Source organism: Ochotona princeps, chromosome 12, assembly GCF_030435755.1.
Source record: "Ochotona princeps isolate mOchPri1 chromosome 12, mOchPri1.hap1, whole genome shotgun sequence".
Lineage (NCBI taxonomy): Eukaryota > Metazoa > Chordata > Mammalia > Lagomorpha > Ochotonidae > Ochotona > Ochotona princeps.
Genome location: NC_080843.1, coordinates 58,322,915 through 58,338,303, shown reverse-complemented (window position 1 = coordinate 58,338,303; position 15,389 = coordinate 58,322,915). Strand labels below are relative to the sequence as shown.

The following is a 15,389-nucleotide window of genomic DNA, read 5'->3' as shown; positions in this document are numbered from 1 at the left end:
CTAGGAGCCTGGAGTTTCAGGTCTCCCACGTGGGTGCAGGGTCCCAAGGCTTTGGGCCATCCTCTGCTACTTTCTCACTCCTTAAGCAGAGAGCTGGATGGGAAGTGGAACAGCTGAGACAGGAACTGCTTTCTATATGAGATGCCAATCTTTGCAGGCAGCAGCTATAGCCAATTGAGCTACTGTGCTGATAGCTAGAAGTTAGTTCAGAATCAGCCCTAGTGTTAACTCTCCATGGCTCTTCACTTTAAGACTGGAACGTCACTGTCTTTCTGGCCCATTATTTTCTTGGGTTCAATCCTGCGGTGTTGATAGCATGAATGAACAACACATGTTCCGGGTTCCACTGCTGTCACTGACAACACGGCATTGCATGCTATCGTAAATGGTGAAGTGAACAAAACCGCCCACAACACTGCACAACACCTTTAGCCATCTCAGGACTCAATGGCACATCGGGGGGGGGGCACTCCTAACCAATTCACACAGCCGCAACACGAACATCTGTGTGCCTTCCAGGTGCCAGTAATGGGGGCGAGGGGCAAAGAGGGAAGGAACGGTAAAGAAATCTCGACCCTGCTCCGCCATCTTTTGGCTCTTTCTTGTGTCTTTAGAGGTGGGAGAATTGAAGAGGGCACACAGTAAGAAAGAGAATGAAAACGGAATAAGAGTTCGGGAGAGTTTCTTCTGCATCTCTCTTATGGTGCTGTAACAATGGAATAAAATAGAACAGTTCCTGAGCTAGTGTAAGAGGGGCCCGAGAGAACGCACAGCTGACTTAACTAACATGTGCAAAATGGGTGGAAGCTTCAGCAGTCGATCGCAACACCTCAGATCACAGTAACTCAGGTCTCAGAAACATTGCAAGGGACTGAAGAACTGCCCCCACGGAAACCTACCGGAAACCGAATAAATAAGGCTCGGGATTTGCAGTCCCCCTCGCCCCCACCATTTTATTACATCGTTTCTACCATGCTGACGCTGGTTTCTAGATCAGCACTGCTTATGTTCTGTTTATTTCGATCCAGAGTTCCCTTCAGGGGTGTTCATCATTGAAACAACATTTTCTCTGGAAGAAACTTTGAGTAACAAAATACACCAGGCTGCGGGTTAACAGCAAGGAGGGCTCCTCCCCATTCAAATTTGGACATGGAGAAAAAAAAATTTATCTCATCCACTTTTCTGCACATCTGGTCCCTCCCCACTCTACCAGAGGCCCAGGCAACCCTGCAATCAGTCCGAACACCTTCCCCCAGGCAGGTGAGCCGCGCACCCGGGAGGCGCCTGAGCAGGTGCAGAGGGGAGCAATCCCCCCGCCTCGCGTCCTGCAGGCGGCGGTCTGCCTCAACAAGTTCAAGTCTGACAAGGATGCTTGGTTACAGGTGGAACACTTGTCTCCCCCTTTGCTGCTGTCTGCGGAACAACTCGTCGAATTCTGCAGGCGGGTGCAGTTGGCCCCCCACGCCATCCTCCCTCGAAATAAAGTAGTGGTAGCAGGGGGCATATTGAGTATTTGAGTTAGAGTTACTAAGGCAAGGAGCCAGGTGATGAATACCACCAGTGAGTGACACTGACACAGTACTGAACGTCAGCGTTGCAAACATGGCCAAGTTAAGGGAGTCACGAGGCGTGTGTGCGGTTAGCAGGCCGAAACACCCGCGCGACCTGAACGACCCAGCTGCGGCTCGTGCCTGCGCGGCTGCGCGCCCGGGACCGCGCGTGCGCGCCCCCGGGGCGGGGGCGGGGCCTGCGTGTACGCGTGCCCGCCCCCGGGGCGGGGCGAAGGCGGGGCCTGCGCGTGCGCGCCCGCGGGGCGGGGCGGTGGCTTGGCCGGGCGGCGGGCCGAGCGCGCGCGCGCGCGGGTCCCTGGCGGTCGGTAGGGGGCGCTGCGCACTCACGCCGCGCTCTGCCTGCCCCCCGGGCGCCGTCGGCGGCGGTTCGATTGGAGCAGCGGCCGGAGAGCGCTTGGCGCCATTTTGAAGCGGAGAGGAGGAGGAACGGCCGGGCTGGCTGCGGAAGGGGAGGGGGGCGGGAGGCGATTGGATGCGGCGGCGACGGCGGCGGCGGCGGCGGACCTCGCAGAGAGCAGCCGAGTGAGAGGAGTAAGCGAGTCGGGCACCCGGAGGTAGGAAACAATTCAGCTAACGGAAAGAAAATGTCCCTGTTCTCTGCTCGCCGCGCTCCATTTTCCTGGCCCCGTGTGTGTGTGTGTGTGTGTGGCGGGGCTGGAGCGCCGCCCGCTCCCCTGCCAGGCGAGCCCGGCTTCCCGGCGGCTCGGCGGCTCGGCCGGGCGGCTCGGCGGCGGCCCCGGGGGGCTCGGGGGCTGCGGGTGGGGGCGGGGAGGGCTCCCGCACGCCCGCTCGGGGAGCGCTGCCCCGCAGCCCGCTTGCAAATGAAACTTGCCGCCCTCGGGTCGGAGCCGGGGTGGCCGGCGGGCGCTGACCTTGCGCGCGCGGGGGGCCGGGGGTCCCGGGGGTCCCGGGGGTCCCGGGCCAGCGCCCGCCGCCCCTCCCCCGCCGCCCGGCGGCCCCGCGGCTGTTTCCCGGGCTGCAGGCGGGCGGCGCGGTGCTCCTGCTGAATCCTCCAGCGAGGCGGGTCTTCCCCCCGCCTTCCGGGCGGGCGCCCTCGTTCCCTCCTCCCGCCTCGGCGGGGCTGCCACAGTGACATTTTTTTTTTTTTACCTTTACATTTTGCACGGTGGGACTTGGGCAGCGGCCGGAGGGAAAGCGCGCCGGCCCGCGCCCCTCGGAGCTGCAGCTGCTGCTGGCCCGGGGAGCCCGCGGAGCCCGCAGAGCCCGGGGTGGAGGAAGCGCCGAGCGCGCGGGCGTCTAGCGACTCCTCCCCAAGGCGGCAGCTTCGGGGCGCTTGGAAAGGACCGGCCGCCAAGTGGGTGTGCGGTCGCCCACGGGTAGCCTCGTGCGGGGGTTATTCTGTCGGCACTCTGAAAAGTTTTGGGTCTGGAGAAGCATCGAACCCCCGCCCCCACACGCACCAGCCCCCCTTTTTGTTTTTGGCGGGGGTGGGGGTGGGGGGTGTTGGCCGCCACTGTGCGTTTCTGGCGTGGACGTTCCCGGCTCGGCCGGTCGTCTGGGCCCCGGGACGCGGCTTGCCGGGCCTCGGCACTGCGGGCAGCCGCTGGCCGGCGCCCCGCTCCGTGATTTAGGAGAGGGTTCTTCTCACGTCCTTCCGAGGAAGTGATGGACTGGGCACTGGTGCCCTCGTTGATTGGGGATACTCTGGGAAAGTTTGGGGGATAGCAGTTCCTTGGAAGATGGGTGTGGGTCCTGAAGTTGAGGAATCCTGTACTGTCCTCCTAGGAACCATTAACCGCGCCTGGGTTTAGGCACAGGAAGCAAGTAATTATTCCGAGCTGCTCGGCGGTGTAATCATTGTTCTCTGTTAACACCTATAGAGGTGTCAAGACAGTTTTGTGTGTTAGCCCGTGACAGTCAGGTCGCAGAGATGCAGTGTTCGGTGTGGGCTTGACAAAGCGTTTCTTTTAACCCATGCAGTGACAGAACTAAGCTGTGGAGCATGGTTAGGACTCGAGTATTCCTATCGGGTGTGCAGTTTGTGGAACAGTTAATCTTGCAACTCATGTAGGAGGCACAAGAAAACCCCGCATCTGAATGTGCGGGGGGAACTTACTACGTGGGACCTCAGATTAAAAGAGATCTGTTTTCAAAAACAGCTTTAAAAGCACATCCTGCGTTTGAGCATTATTCCTACATAATGTAACATTACAAATGTATGGAAGATGCACTTGGGACGCTCTGGAAGTGGCAGCTTTCCCCCTCTGCTTTTGTAGCAGTTGTTACTCTTCCTGTCACTCTTCCTCTGCGGTGTCCTTTCCCCGCGTCCCTAGGAATGAGCAGGGTTCCGTGCAGAAAGCCACCCTGCTCGTCCCAGGAGAGGGTTGTGTACTGAGATTCTACTGCGCTGGGTGTTGGATGAAAGTTGTGTTGATATTGAAGTTAAAATTGTTCTCTAGTTCCATTGAACAGAGACAAAGGGTGATACCCCTGCTAGGGCTTGGCCCGGGGATGAGTGGGATGTAGTGGAACTTGGGGAGGCAGTATTTTTTGGGAGGTTGTGTCCCGTTTGCCTGTCCCTGCTAGAAAGGAGGGGACTGTCCTCTGGCTCAGTGCTTGTGATCTCACACGGCGCTGGCTGGCTGTGTGGACGCTAAGGGACAAGGACGCAGCTTGTGTTAGAAAGAGCAATTCTGGTTTTCTGTTAGCCGCCCAGAGACTCGGGAAGATTTCCAATCAGATATTCGATATGTGAGGTTATTACATGTGAAACTATTGTGATTCTGATTTGATTCATCCAAGGTCACAGTCCCTCCTTTGGTGGGAGTGGGGCAGCCTTTAGGTACAAGCTTCCGGTGGTCTGTCTTGTTTAATTTCAAGAATTGGCAATATTTAACATAATTTGCGATATCAGTTTCTTTTCTATTCCTGTCTCATTTTTTTTCAACCAAGAAGTACATATTCAGGTTAGACCGTCTGTTTCAGGGACTGCTTTTCAGCTTTTCTGTCCAGTCTTCAGCCTGTTGTATGTTGTTTAAAGGTGTTCCTTGCGTCTGTCTCCTGGCACTGCTTGCTTTTTCAGTATCACGTTACTTGACGTGGTGTTTGTTTATTCCTGTGAGACTCATAAGCCAGAGTAATTTGGAGAAATTAGTATTGAACTTTGTTATTAAGGAGTGTGTGTGTGTGTGTGTGTGTGTGTAAGAGAGAGAGAGAAAGAGAGAAAATGTGTGTGTGTTTTTCTTTCAGGATCAGATTGTTATACAGATCATTTGTCACTTCCAGTTACATTAGACATTTTGTTTGGGTTGAGTGTTCTTGTTTAGGAATGTTATAAATTCCAAAAATATGTGGTGTAAAAGTGAACTTTTAAGCTTATTTAAGCAGCAGCGACAGGTTTGTGGTTTGGACTCTTTGGAGGGTTCAACACCTTGCTGTAAGTTCATGCTATTGTTATGAACCACCTGATCCTAATCATTCCTTGTGGTACTTGAAAAATTTTTAGGATTTATGATCTTTTCTTACTAATTAACTCAAAATTTGGAATGATAAATGCATAAAATTTAGTTTACACCAAAAGCCGTTAATATGGAGCATTAAACATATCCGCAGTGATGATTGTACTCTGATGATGAAACAGTGGTAAGCAATAATTAGAAATATTTGGTGTGTGGCTGCAGAACTTGAAAGTCAGTGGAGGGGTTGGTGGAGAGAGTGAATCAGGCAGGCCGCTCCGCTGAGGAGGCTAGCGGCCCTTGGAGCAGCTCACTCACCTGCTGGGCCTTGGAGCGGGACTCTGAACTGGCTCATTTAGATTGAGCTCCCCGTTAAGCTTCCCTAAACACGTGAGATAAGAAGGGAGACACCTGGCCTGTGGGAGGGTGGCCGTTGGCCACTGGCTCTCAGCTGGTGGAGAGCAGACCCGAGTGTGAGGCTTCCCTGCTGCTACTGTTCTGGGGAGAGCAGGAGGTCCCGCCCCTCTTCGCTCACCCCGACTTTCCTGCATCCGTGGGAGAGTGAGATGAGCCAATAAGCTGAGAGGAGATGGAGGAGGGATTACAGCCCTGGTAGTGTCTAGGAGAGGATGCTTTGGGATCTGAAAGGAATGAGAACTTGTGGTTCCTTAGCCAGTGAAGGGGATTTATGCACTCTTGGTGTTTGTTTGTTTGTTTGTTTTTTCCTTAGAGGGGATCTTGAGGAAGTGACGTGAAGTGATTGTGAAGGAAAGTTCCATATTCCTAAATGTATCTCTTAACTGAAATTCTTTTGAGCAGTTTCAGTTAGTTTTCAACTGTGGGCTGACTGGTGGGGCGAGTTGATGGTGAGAGTGTGTGTGTGTGTATTAAAGATTTATTTAGTTTTATTGGAAAGGCAGATTTGCAAAGATAGAGATACAGAGACAATTATCTTATGTCCATTGATTCTCTCCCCAGGTGGCCACATTGCCCAGAATTGATCTGATTTGAGCCAGGAGCTTGAGCCAGGAGCTGGAGCCAGGAGTTTTTTCTGGGTCTCCTACACAAGTGCAGGGTCCCAAGGCTTTGGACCATCTTTTACTGCTTTCCCAGGCCACAAGCAGGGAGCTGGATGGGAAGTGGAGCAGCCAGGACACTGATTGGTGCCCATATGGGATACTGGCAATGCAGGTGGATGCCTAGCCTATTATGCCACAAATCTAGCCCTGCTTAATTTTTTTAATGCAGCTTTTTTTCGTAGTATTGCAGAACTCTTTATATTGGCATAGTTAAAGGTGATTAGGGCATTTTAATACAAGTGTAGTCTATTTTGTTTTGCCCTGTTGAATAATGGTTTTATCAGTTTACAGTAACAGCAACAGGAGTATGCTTGTCACATGTTTATCAATATTGAGCTTCCTCAAATTTCATGTGTTTTGCCAAATTGTTGTGCATAGTATGTCTTGTTTTTTTTTTTGGAGTTTGTATTTCTTTGATTATGAGTGAGGGAAAACCTTGTTTGGGAGGTGGTCACTTGTTGCACATCCTGTGATTCGGGTATTTTGGTTTGCTTGATATAACACCACCCCTTCCCGTTACTTCCCCTGAGCTAGAATCTAGGGTGTGTTGAGAGAGGTGGGACTTTGAGGGAAGAGTAAGGTTCTTGGAACCAGTTGAGAGCTGCCTTGGCTCGCCTTGGAGCAGCATGGTGTCCAGGAGCGTACTCAAAGCCCTTGTCCTGGAGTTAGTGAAGAGAGAGGTGACCCAAAGGAAGATTTTTGAGTCAGGGTAAAAACGCTCTGCATAGTCAGCTCAGTTTGTGCTGTCTGCTCATCATGTCTTGTCACCTCCCCATTCTTTTCAGCGGTCATTTCATGTTTGAAATTTAGTTTTTATTCAAAATGCATAGAAAGGGAGAGTGACACCTTCTGCTGAGTTCAGTCTGCACACGCCGCAACAGCCCAGGGTTGGGCCAGGCCACCCAGGTACCTGCGACTCCAGCGTGCCCTCCCATGTGAGTAGCGGGGCCGGGTACCTGAACCATCCCCTGTGCCTCCCTGGTGAGTGTTTGGAGCGGCTAGATGTAGCGAGGCGTGGGGCCTCAGCCCAGGCACTCAGATCAAGTGTGGCTCTGCCAGGCTGTGTCTGTCCTACTCTGCCACCTACCTACTCGTGTTTCATTTTTGTTTAGACTGTTGGTGTGTTTCTCCTCCTTGCAAGGGGTTGCAACCTGGATCTTGGTATTTCACTTTCCCCAGAGATTTAGGGTTGGGTTTTCTTGTATGGGAAACTTGGTTTTTCCTTTGAACCAGTCAAAGGAAGCCATTTATAGCTAGTGTCTTTCCCATCTATTTCCTAATGGCCTTCAGTAGTGCTTCTCTGTAGCAAGGAGAACCTGTTTTCCGCCAGGGGCCATTTGGGTATTTATACCATCGTTTGTGGGTCATTCAGTATGACCAACTGAGCAGCTAACAGCCTGCTTCAGATTTTGAGTGTGCCTGTGGTTGCCTTGGAGTGTGACACCATTGGTTTTGCAGCCCTTACAGGGCCCACAGGCCAGGCCTTCCCCACCGCTGGGTTGGAGTTCATAGGTCTTATGTGCTGAGCTGTATAGGAATCTAGAATGTTGGTAAGACTACATGAAGTTTGTTCCTGTGCAGTTCCTGTGTACTGTACTCTTGCCACTTCGATCTTCACATTGTTTTATGAAATAGTTTTTCTAGTTGGCTTGCGTAAGTTGACAGACTTGTCCATCTGTGGTTGTATTATATAGTTGTTAGCAAATGGCTGGCCCTTTCATCATGTTACCCTAGGCATTGGTTTTTAAACTGAGGTGATTTTTTGATGTCCACGCTGTCCCACCCCTTCTGCCAGGAAATTTGGCAATGTCTGGACACATTTCAGTGGTTATGAACAGGGAAAGTGGGATGCTCTTGGCGTCTGGTGGGTCAGTATCAGGAATGGAGGCAGTTATATGCCCTAGACACATGAGAGTACCTCAGAGTTCATGGAAAAGTGGGTTTGAAGGATAACTTTATTTTGGTGCCCAAAGAAATTTGAAAATTCCTGCTTTGTGTTTTTGTAAATTGTAATTCATAGTAAGTTTTTTTAAAAGATTTATTCATTTTATTACAAAGTCAGATATACAGTGAGGAGGAGAGACAGAAAGGAAGATCTTCCGTCCGATGAGTCACTCCCCAAGTGAGCCGCAATGGCCGGTGCGCGCCGATCCAAAGCCGGGAACCAGGAACCTCCTCCAGGTCTCCCACACGGGTGCAGGGTCCCAAAGCTTTGGGCCGTCCTCAACTGCTTTCCCAGGCCACAAGCAGGGAGCTGGATGGGAAGTGGAGCTGCCGGGATTAGAACCGGCGCCCATATGGGATCCCGGTGCGTTCAAGGCGAGGACTTTAGCTGCTAGGCCACGCCGCCGGGCCCTAATCATTTCTTTAATATGGCCTGGCACAATGAGCTAGCAGCTGAAGTCCTCACCTTGCACGCACTGGGATCCCATATGGGTGCCAGTCCTAATCCTGGCTGCTCAAATTCTGATCCAGCTCCCTGGCAGCTGCTAGGGTCGATTCTCCTGGGGGGATATGAGGAGCCAGATGGTTGATAGGCAGTTAGGGTCTCTGGTCCCTGTTGAAGTTAGCTTTTAATTTCCACGGTGTGTTGGACCTCATATCAAGGACATTCAACATTGCTGTAGCAGGCATTCTCCCTGCAATATGATGCTATAGCATATGATGTTCTTATGTTAATTTTTGCCCTCAAATGTCTGTACCAACATCGTAGAATCACAGGACTTATGACTGCCCTTATGGAGGAAGTCTCTGTGATAGAATTTGTTCCAAAAGTAGAAGGGAATGTGGGCAATCACCCAGGCCCCGCCTTGCTGCCTGGAGAGCATTTCTTAAGCTGGGATCCCGTATGTGTGCTGGTTCTAATCCTGGCTGCTCAACTTCTGATCCAACTCCCTGCTTGTGGCCTGGAAAAGCAGTGGAGGACGGTATAAGGCCTTTGGACCTGTACCTGCATGGGAGACTGGGAGGAGGCTTCTGGCTCCTGGCTTTGGATTGGCTCAACTTCGGCCACTGTTGCCACTTGGGGAGTGAAATGGCAGATGGAGGATCTTTCTCTCTGTGTCTCATTGTACATCTGACCCCTCCCCAAACAAAGAAAGAATCTAAAAAAAAAGTTCTTGAAGTGCAGAGTTATAAGGAGGGAGGGAGATAGGTCTTTTTTTTTTTTTTTTGAAAGATTTATTTATTTTTATTGGAAAGGCAAATTTACAGAGGAGAGACAGAGAAAGATTTTCCATTCCTGGTTCCCTACCCAAGTTACCACAGTGGCCAGAGCCGAGCTGATCCAAAACCAGGAGCTTCTTCCAGGGTCTGCCACGCGGGTTCAGGGTGCCAGTGCTTTGGGCCGTCCTTGGCTGCTTTCCCAGGCCACAAGTAGGGAACTGGAAGGGAAGTGGGACCGCTGGGACACGAACCAGAGCTCATTATGGGATCTCGGTGGATGTCAGGTGAGACTGTCGCACTGGGCCCTGGTGGAGAGATGTTTCATCCACTGCTCTGCTACTCCTCAAATGGGTGTAACTACTGAGGCTTGGATTGGACTGCTTGAATAATTTTTCTGAAAATTGTCTTTTTTCCAAAAATTATCTTTTTCCAATTTCCTGCCCATTTGGGTAGGTTCTTAATTTTTAAAAAAATTTCTGTGCCATCAGCTGGGTTTACTAAAAGCAAAATAATGTGTGTTTTATTGCTTTTATTTTCTAGGCTTGATGTTGCTCATGTTGATAACAGATACTTCTAATTACAAATTTAACTGTCTCATTTCTTGCATAAAATGATTTAGTAGTTTGTCACTACCTCTAATCCAAATGCTTAATATTATCATGTTGCATACTTATCTTGGGAGCATTTTCTTTTATTTCCTTCAAGTTTCCTGAATCTGCAGACACTGAATTGTTACTAGCTTCTTACTGGATTAGACACTTTGTTTCTGTGTCAGTTTCCTTGGTTATTGAGTAGTCCTTTCTGCTTGTCTGCATGTCCTGAAGTTGGATTTTCATCATCTTGTGTTCAGCATTGGAGCAGCGTTCCATCCTGGGATGGAATTGCCCTACCCAGCAGCTTGACCTGTGCTGGGGTGTTTCCTCACCAGAGACCTTGTTAAGTCTGTTTTGTTCATTTCTGTAAGATTGCATTGAACCTTAAAGGAGATCTAAGGAGGACTGACTTTATGAGTATTGGTCCTCTGACGCGGTCCCCGGTGAGCCCGCCTTTCTGGTAACTCGCCCTTTGCACGTTTGTGTCAGGGTTGGTTTGAATGGCAAGATGATGTTCTGCTGTGTGAGATTAGATTAGTCACTGTGGTTTGTGTCTCAGTCCCTCTTTGCTCCCTCTCCAGGGACAGCCATGTGCCCTGTCATGGAGGGGCCCAGTGTCAAGATGCTGAAACATCTCTGATGTTACCTTGCTTGCAGACTAGCAAATTGTCCTGCTAAAGTTTGTGAGGGTATGTCAGAAAGTTTGGAAAACTAGAATTAAAAAACTGGTTTATTTTGGTACAGAAAGATGTTGTTGAATCATGCATGGTGTTTATACTTTTTTTGTGAACTTTTTGAATACTTCCTCATTTTTTTTTTGTTCTGAAAACATTTAAAAATATTTATCCTTGAGAGATTTACTGAGAGGGGAGGCAGAGAGAGGGAGAGGTCCGTCTGCTGGTCCACACCCCAGATGGCTGCAGATGCTGAAACTGAGTCCATGTGAAGCCAGGAGCCTCTTCTGGGTCTCCCACATGGGTGCAGGGGCCCAGAGACTTGCCGGGCCATAGGCAGGGAGATGGATTGGAAGTGGAGCAGCTAGATGAGGAACTGGCACCCATATGGGGGATGCTGGTACCACAGGGAGAAAGCTAACCCACTATGCCACAGTGCTGGTTTTCAGCCTACCTTCTGGTTTTGTTTTCCATGGATCTGAGCGGAAGACAGGGCTCAGAGTGAAAGCACAGTTTGCTGTTACAGCAGCAGTAGTAGCCGGATGATCAACATTTTGGTGCCCAGTGCCTTGTTTTCCAGTCCACTTTGGATATTGCACAGAGGGTCACAGGGCTCCTCAGCATGCAGTGGGCTGTTACAGGGCAGGAATCCAGAATCGAGAGAACATAAGGATTTTTAATGGATAGTAACTACACTTGGCTACCTGATCCAGTTCTGTTCACTTTTAGTTATCCTTGAAAAGATACTGTGGAACAAAAGGGGAGTTAGAGCGTTGGTTCTAAGAAATGTAAAAGGTACGTGGAATATTGCTTCCCAGCAGCCACAGGGCAGAGAACTTCTGCCAACAGCCTTTAGTGAACTTGGAAGCAGCTTCCTGGGAGACTCCTAGCCAGACCCACCACCAGCTAAGCTGCTGCTAGGCTCCTGAACCTGTAGAAGCTGTGATACAATAAATATTACTTTGGGGTTTATTACTGCATATTAACAGATCACAAAATACAGTTGTGGGGCCAGGCATGATGGCCTAATGGCTAAATCCTTGCCTTGCGAGCGCTGGGATCCTATATGGGTGCTGGTTGGTGTCTTAGTTGCTCCAACTTCCCATCCAGCTCTCTGCTTGTGTCCTGGGAAAGTAGTGGAAAGTAAAAATAAGTCTTTTACTAAACAAAACCAAATAGTTAATATACTTTTAAAAAATGATTTATTTTTATCGGAAAGGCAGATCAACAGAGGAGAGACAGAGAGGAAGATCTTCCGTCCATTGATTCAATTCCACAAGTGGCTGCAACGGCTGGAGTTGAGCTGATCCAAACCTGGAGCCTCTTCCAGGTCTCCCAAGTGGCTGTAGGGTTTGAACTGTCCTGGACTGCTTTCCTAGGCCACAAGCAGGGAGCTGGATGGGAAGTGGAGCTGCCAGAATTAGAACTGGCACCCATATGGGATCCCAGCATGTTCAAGGGAAGGACTTTAGGTGCTAGGCTAATGCACTGGTCCTACAGTTGTGTACTTTTTGTGTAAACTATTTTTTTAAAAAAATTTTTATTGCAAAGTCAGATATATATAGAGAGGAGGAGAGACAGAGAAATATCTTCCATCTGATGATTCAGTCCCCAAGTGACCGCAGAGGCTGAACTGATCCAAAGCCAAGAGCCAGGAACTTCTTCCTGGTCTCCCACGCAGGTGCAGGAACCCAAGGTTTTGGGCTGTCCTCGACTTCTTTTCTAGGCCACAGTCAGGTAGCTGGATGGGAAGTGGGACTGCTGGGATTAGAACTGGTGCCCATAAGGGATCCCGGCATGTTCAGGGTTAGGACTTCAGTCACTAGGCCACGGTGCTGAACTCTGTAGACTAATTTTAATCACAAATATATACATACATCTATTCATTTATAAAAATTTATATATATATACACATATATGAACATATATAAACATATGTTTATATATACATATACAATTTGATATTTGATGTATTAAGATAGCAACATAGATATACACATGCTGTAAAGTAACTTTTTTTCTATAGAGATCTTGCATATGTTTTAAGACTGTACTTTTTCATTTAAAAAGGTTATTTGAGAGAGGAAGTAGAGAAAAGAAAGAACACGGGCAGGCCATCTCATATCTCCTGGGTCATTCACCAAAGAGCTGCAATTGCTGGGGGTAGGTAGGCCAGGGCTGGAGATGAGAGCCAGGAAACCAGTCTAGGTCACCGCCATGGGTGGGGGGACACAATGATGAACTGTCTTCCCATCGTCTCTCAGGGTCTGCAAGAGCAGAAAGCTGGAGTCAGGAGCTGGCGCTTGTACTTGAAACCGGGGACTCTGATGTGGATTGTGGGTGTCTTCCAGTTAATGATGCTCTTCTGAGAGAGGAAGGTGGGAACTCCTCCCATTCCTTGGGTCTCTGCCCAGATGACTTGCAGTGACTGAAGCCAGGAGCCAGGGACGCGGGTAAATGGGAACCAGCTACTTGAGTCCTCGCCTGCTGCCATGCTCAGCTGGCATCAGAGCTACCAGACCAAATGCCCAGGTCAATCATATTTTCTGATACCTCACTTGAAATACTTTTTTTAAAGCTCTGCTGCTTTGTGTTTTCTTCATTGATTACTTTAGGAATTAGTGTTGATCACTAACTTTCAGTTTATTTAGCATTAACATTATGCTACTTTATGTAAAGTGCAAAACTTTACAAAGCATAGTTCATTTAACTTTGTTCTATTGGTGTGTTACAATTTTGCATCTATATAATGCTCTTTTTTATATCATGCATATAATGCCTTTTAAAGAATTTGACAGCAAGATAGATGACCTTTTGTGTGTAATTACATGTTTGTTATTTTGGGCTTTATTTGTAGTAAGTTTTGTCTGGTATTTCTCTGCAGCTTGAAAAACTTTTTTTTTTTAAGAGATTTATTTTTTATTGAAAAGTTAGATTTGCAGAGAGAAAGAGAGACAAAGATCTTGTATCCACTGGTTCACTTCCCAAGTGGCTTCAGTGGCCAGAGCTGAGCTGATCTGAAGCCAGGAGCTTCTTCAGGGTCTCCCACATGGGGTGCAGGATCCCAAGGCTTTGGGCTGATCTCTACTGCTTCAAGCAGTGAGCTAGAAGGGAAGTGGAGCAGCCGGGCTATGAACCAGCACCTATATGGGATAACGCGTGTGCAAGGCGAGGACTTCAGCTGGTAGGCTACCGTGCCAGGCTCAAGGGACTGCTTTTAGTGTCTCATAATGTTCAAGTCTGTAGTGATGGTTTCTCAGCTTTGATATATTTGAATATGTCTGCCTTACTTTTTTTTTTTTTTAAGATTTATTTTTATTGCTAAGTCAGATATACAAAAAGGAGGAGAGATCTTCTGTCCACTGGTTCACTCCCCAAGTGACTGCAATAGCTGGTTCTGTGCTGATCTGAAGCCAGGAGCCAGGAACTTCCTCGGGGTCTCCCATGTGGGTACAGAGTCCCAAGGCTTTGGGCCGTCCTTGACTGCTTTCCCAGGCCACAAGTAGGCAGCTGGATGGGAAGTGGAGCTGCCGGGATTAGAACTGGCACCCATATGATATCCGGCGTGTTCAAGGCAAGGACTTTATCCACTAGGCCATGGTGCTGGGCCCGTCTATCTTACTCTTAAAGATATTTTTGCTGGATACAGAATTTGGGTTGGTAGTGTTTTTTGAAGCTTTATAAAATATCTAATTTGAAAAGCAGAGAAAATGGGAGGATAGGAGGAACGGGAGAGGGTGGGAGGAAGGCATGGAGAGATGGAGAGAGAGGAAGGGGGAAAAAAAGAGAGCAATTGAGATCTCCCACCTGCTGGTTAATGTCTCAGATGCTTGCGGTAGCTGAGCCGGGAGCCTGGGACTCAGGCTGCACCTCCCACATGGGTGGGAGAGGCTGAACCATGGAAGCCATCAGCTGCTGTATCCCACCCAGGATGCACCGTAGCAGGAAGCTGGGATCGGTAGAAGAGCTGGTGTTTGAACATGGCTACTCCAGTGTGGGATGTGGGCATCTCAAACCATGCCGTAATCACTGCATCAAATACTCACTTTGTGTGTGATGTATCATATTTCTAAGTTCTTTTTATCCTCTTGAGAATATAGGCATTTTATTTATTAAAAATTAAATAAGTTATAAGAGAGGGATGGAGAGCTTCATTCTCTGGTCACTCCCCCGGATGGCCTTCAGTGGCCAGGGCTGGGCCTGGCTAAAGCCGGACTCCCACGTGGGTGGCAGGCATCTAAGCACTTGGGCCGTTTTCTGCTGCTCTTTTTCTTTTAAAGATTTATTTTTATTGGACAGTCAGATATGCAGAGAGGAGGAGAGACAGAGAGGAAGAGCTTCTGTCTGCTGATTCACTCCCCAAGTGGCCACAACCACTGGAGCTGGGCCAATCCGAAGGCAGGAGTCAAGAGCCTCTTCCGAGTGTCCCTCATGGGTGCAGGGTCCCAAAGCTTTGGGCCGTCCTCGACTGCTTTCCCAGGCCACAAGCAGGGAGCTGGATGGGAAACGCGGCTGCCGGGATTAGAACTGGTGCCCATATGGGATCCTGGCACATGTGCGATGAGGCCCTTAGCCACTAGGCTGTAGTGCTGGGCCCAATCTGCTGCTTTTTTGTGTGCATTAGCAAGGGTCTGGTTCAGAAGTGTAGCAGCTGGGACCTGGCCTGAAGATTCAGGGCTAAATCCTCACCTTGCAAGTGGTAGGGTTCCACAGCTACTACACTTCCCATCCATCTACCTCCTTACTTTGTGGCCTGGAAAACCAGTCAAGTGCAGCCGAAAGCCTTGGGACCCTGCACCCATGTGGGAGACCCAGAAGAAGCTCCTGGCTTCAGATTAGCTCAGCTCTGGCTGATGTGACCAGCTGGGGAGTGAACCAGCTGATGGAAGAT

General features: G+C 49.4%; 1 protein-coding gene across 5 annotated transcripts in view; it reads left to right on the top strand.

Annotated features, from left to right (window-relative positions):
* Positions 1-1,969: 1,969 nt before the first annotated feature.
* PDS5B (PDS5 cohesin associated factor B) overlaps positions 1,970-15,389 on the top strand; it is a 154,850-nt gene continuing 141,430 nt past the window's right edge. For 4 of the 5 annotated variants that reach the window (XM_058670879.1, XM_058670878.1, XM_058670880.1 and 1 more), the window contains exon 1: positions 1,971-2,125. The gene's annotated coding sequence lies outside the window, so the exon portion shown is untranslated. Of the gene's footprint in view, positions 2,126-15,389 lie in introns of all 5 variants that reach the window. The other variant, XM_058670877.1, reaches the window with a different exon arrangement.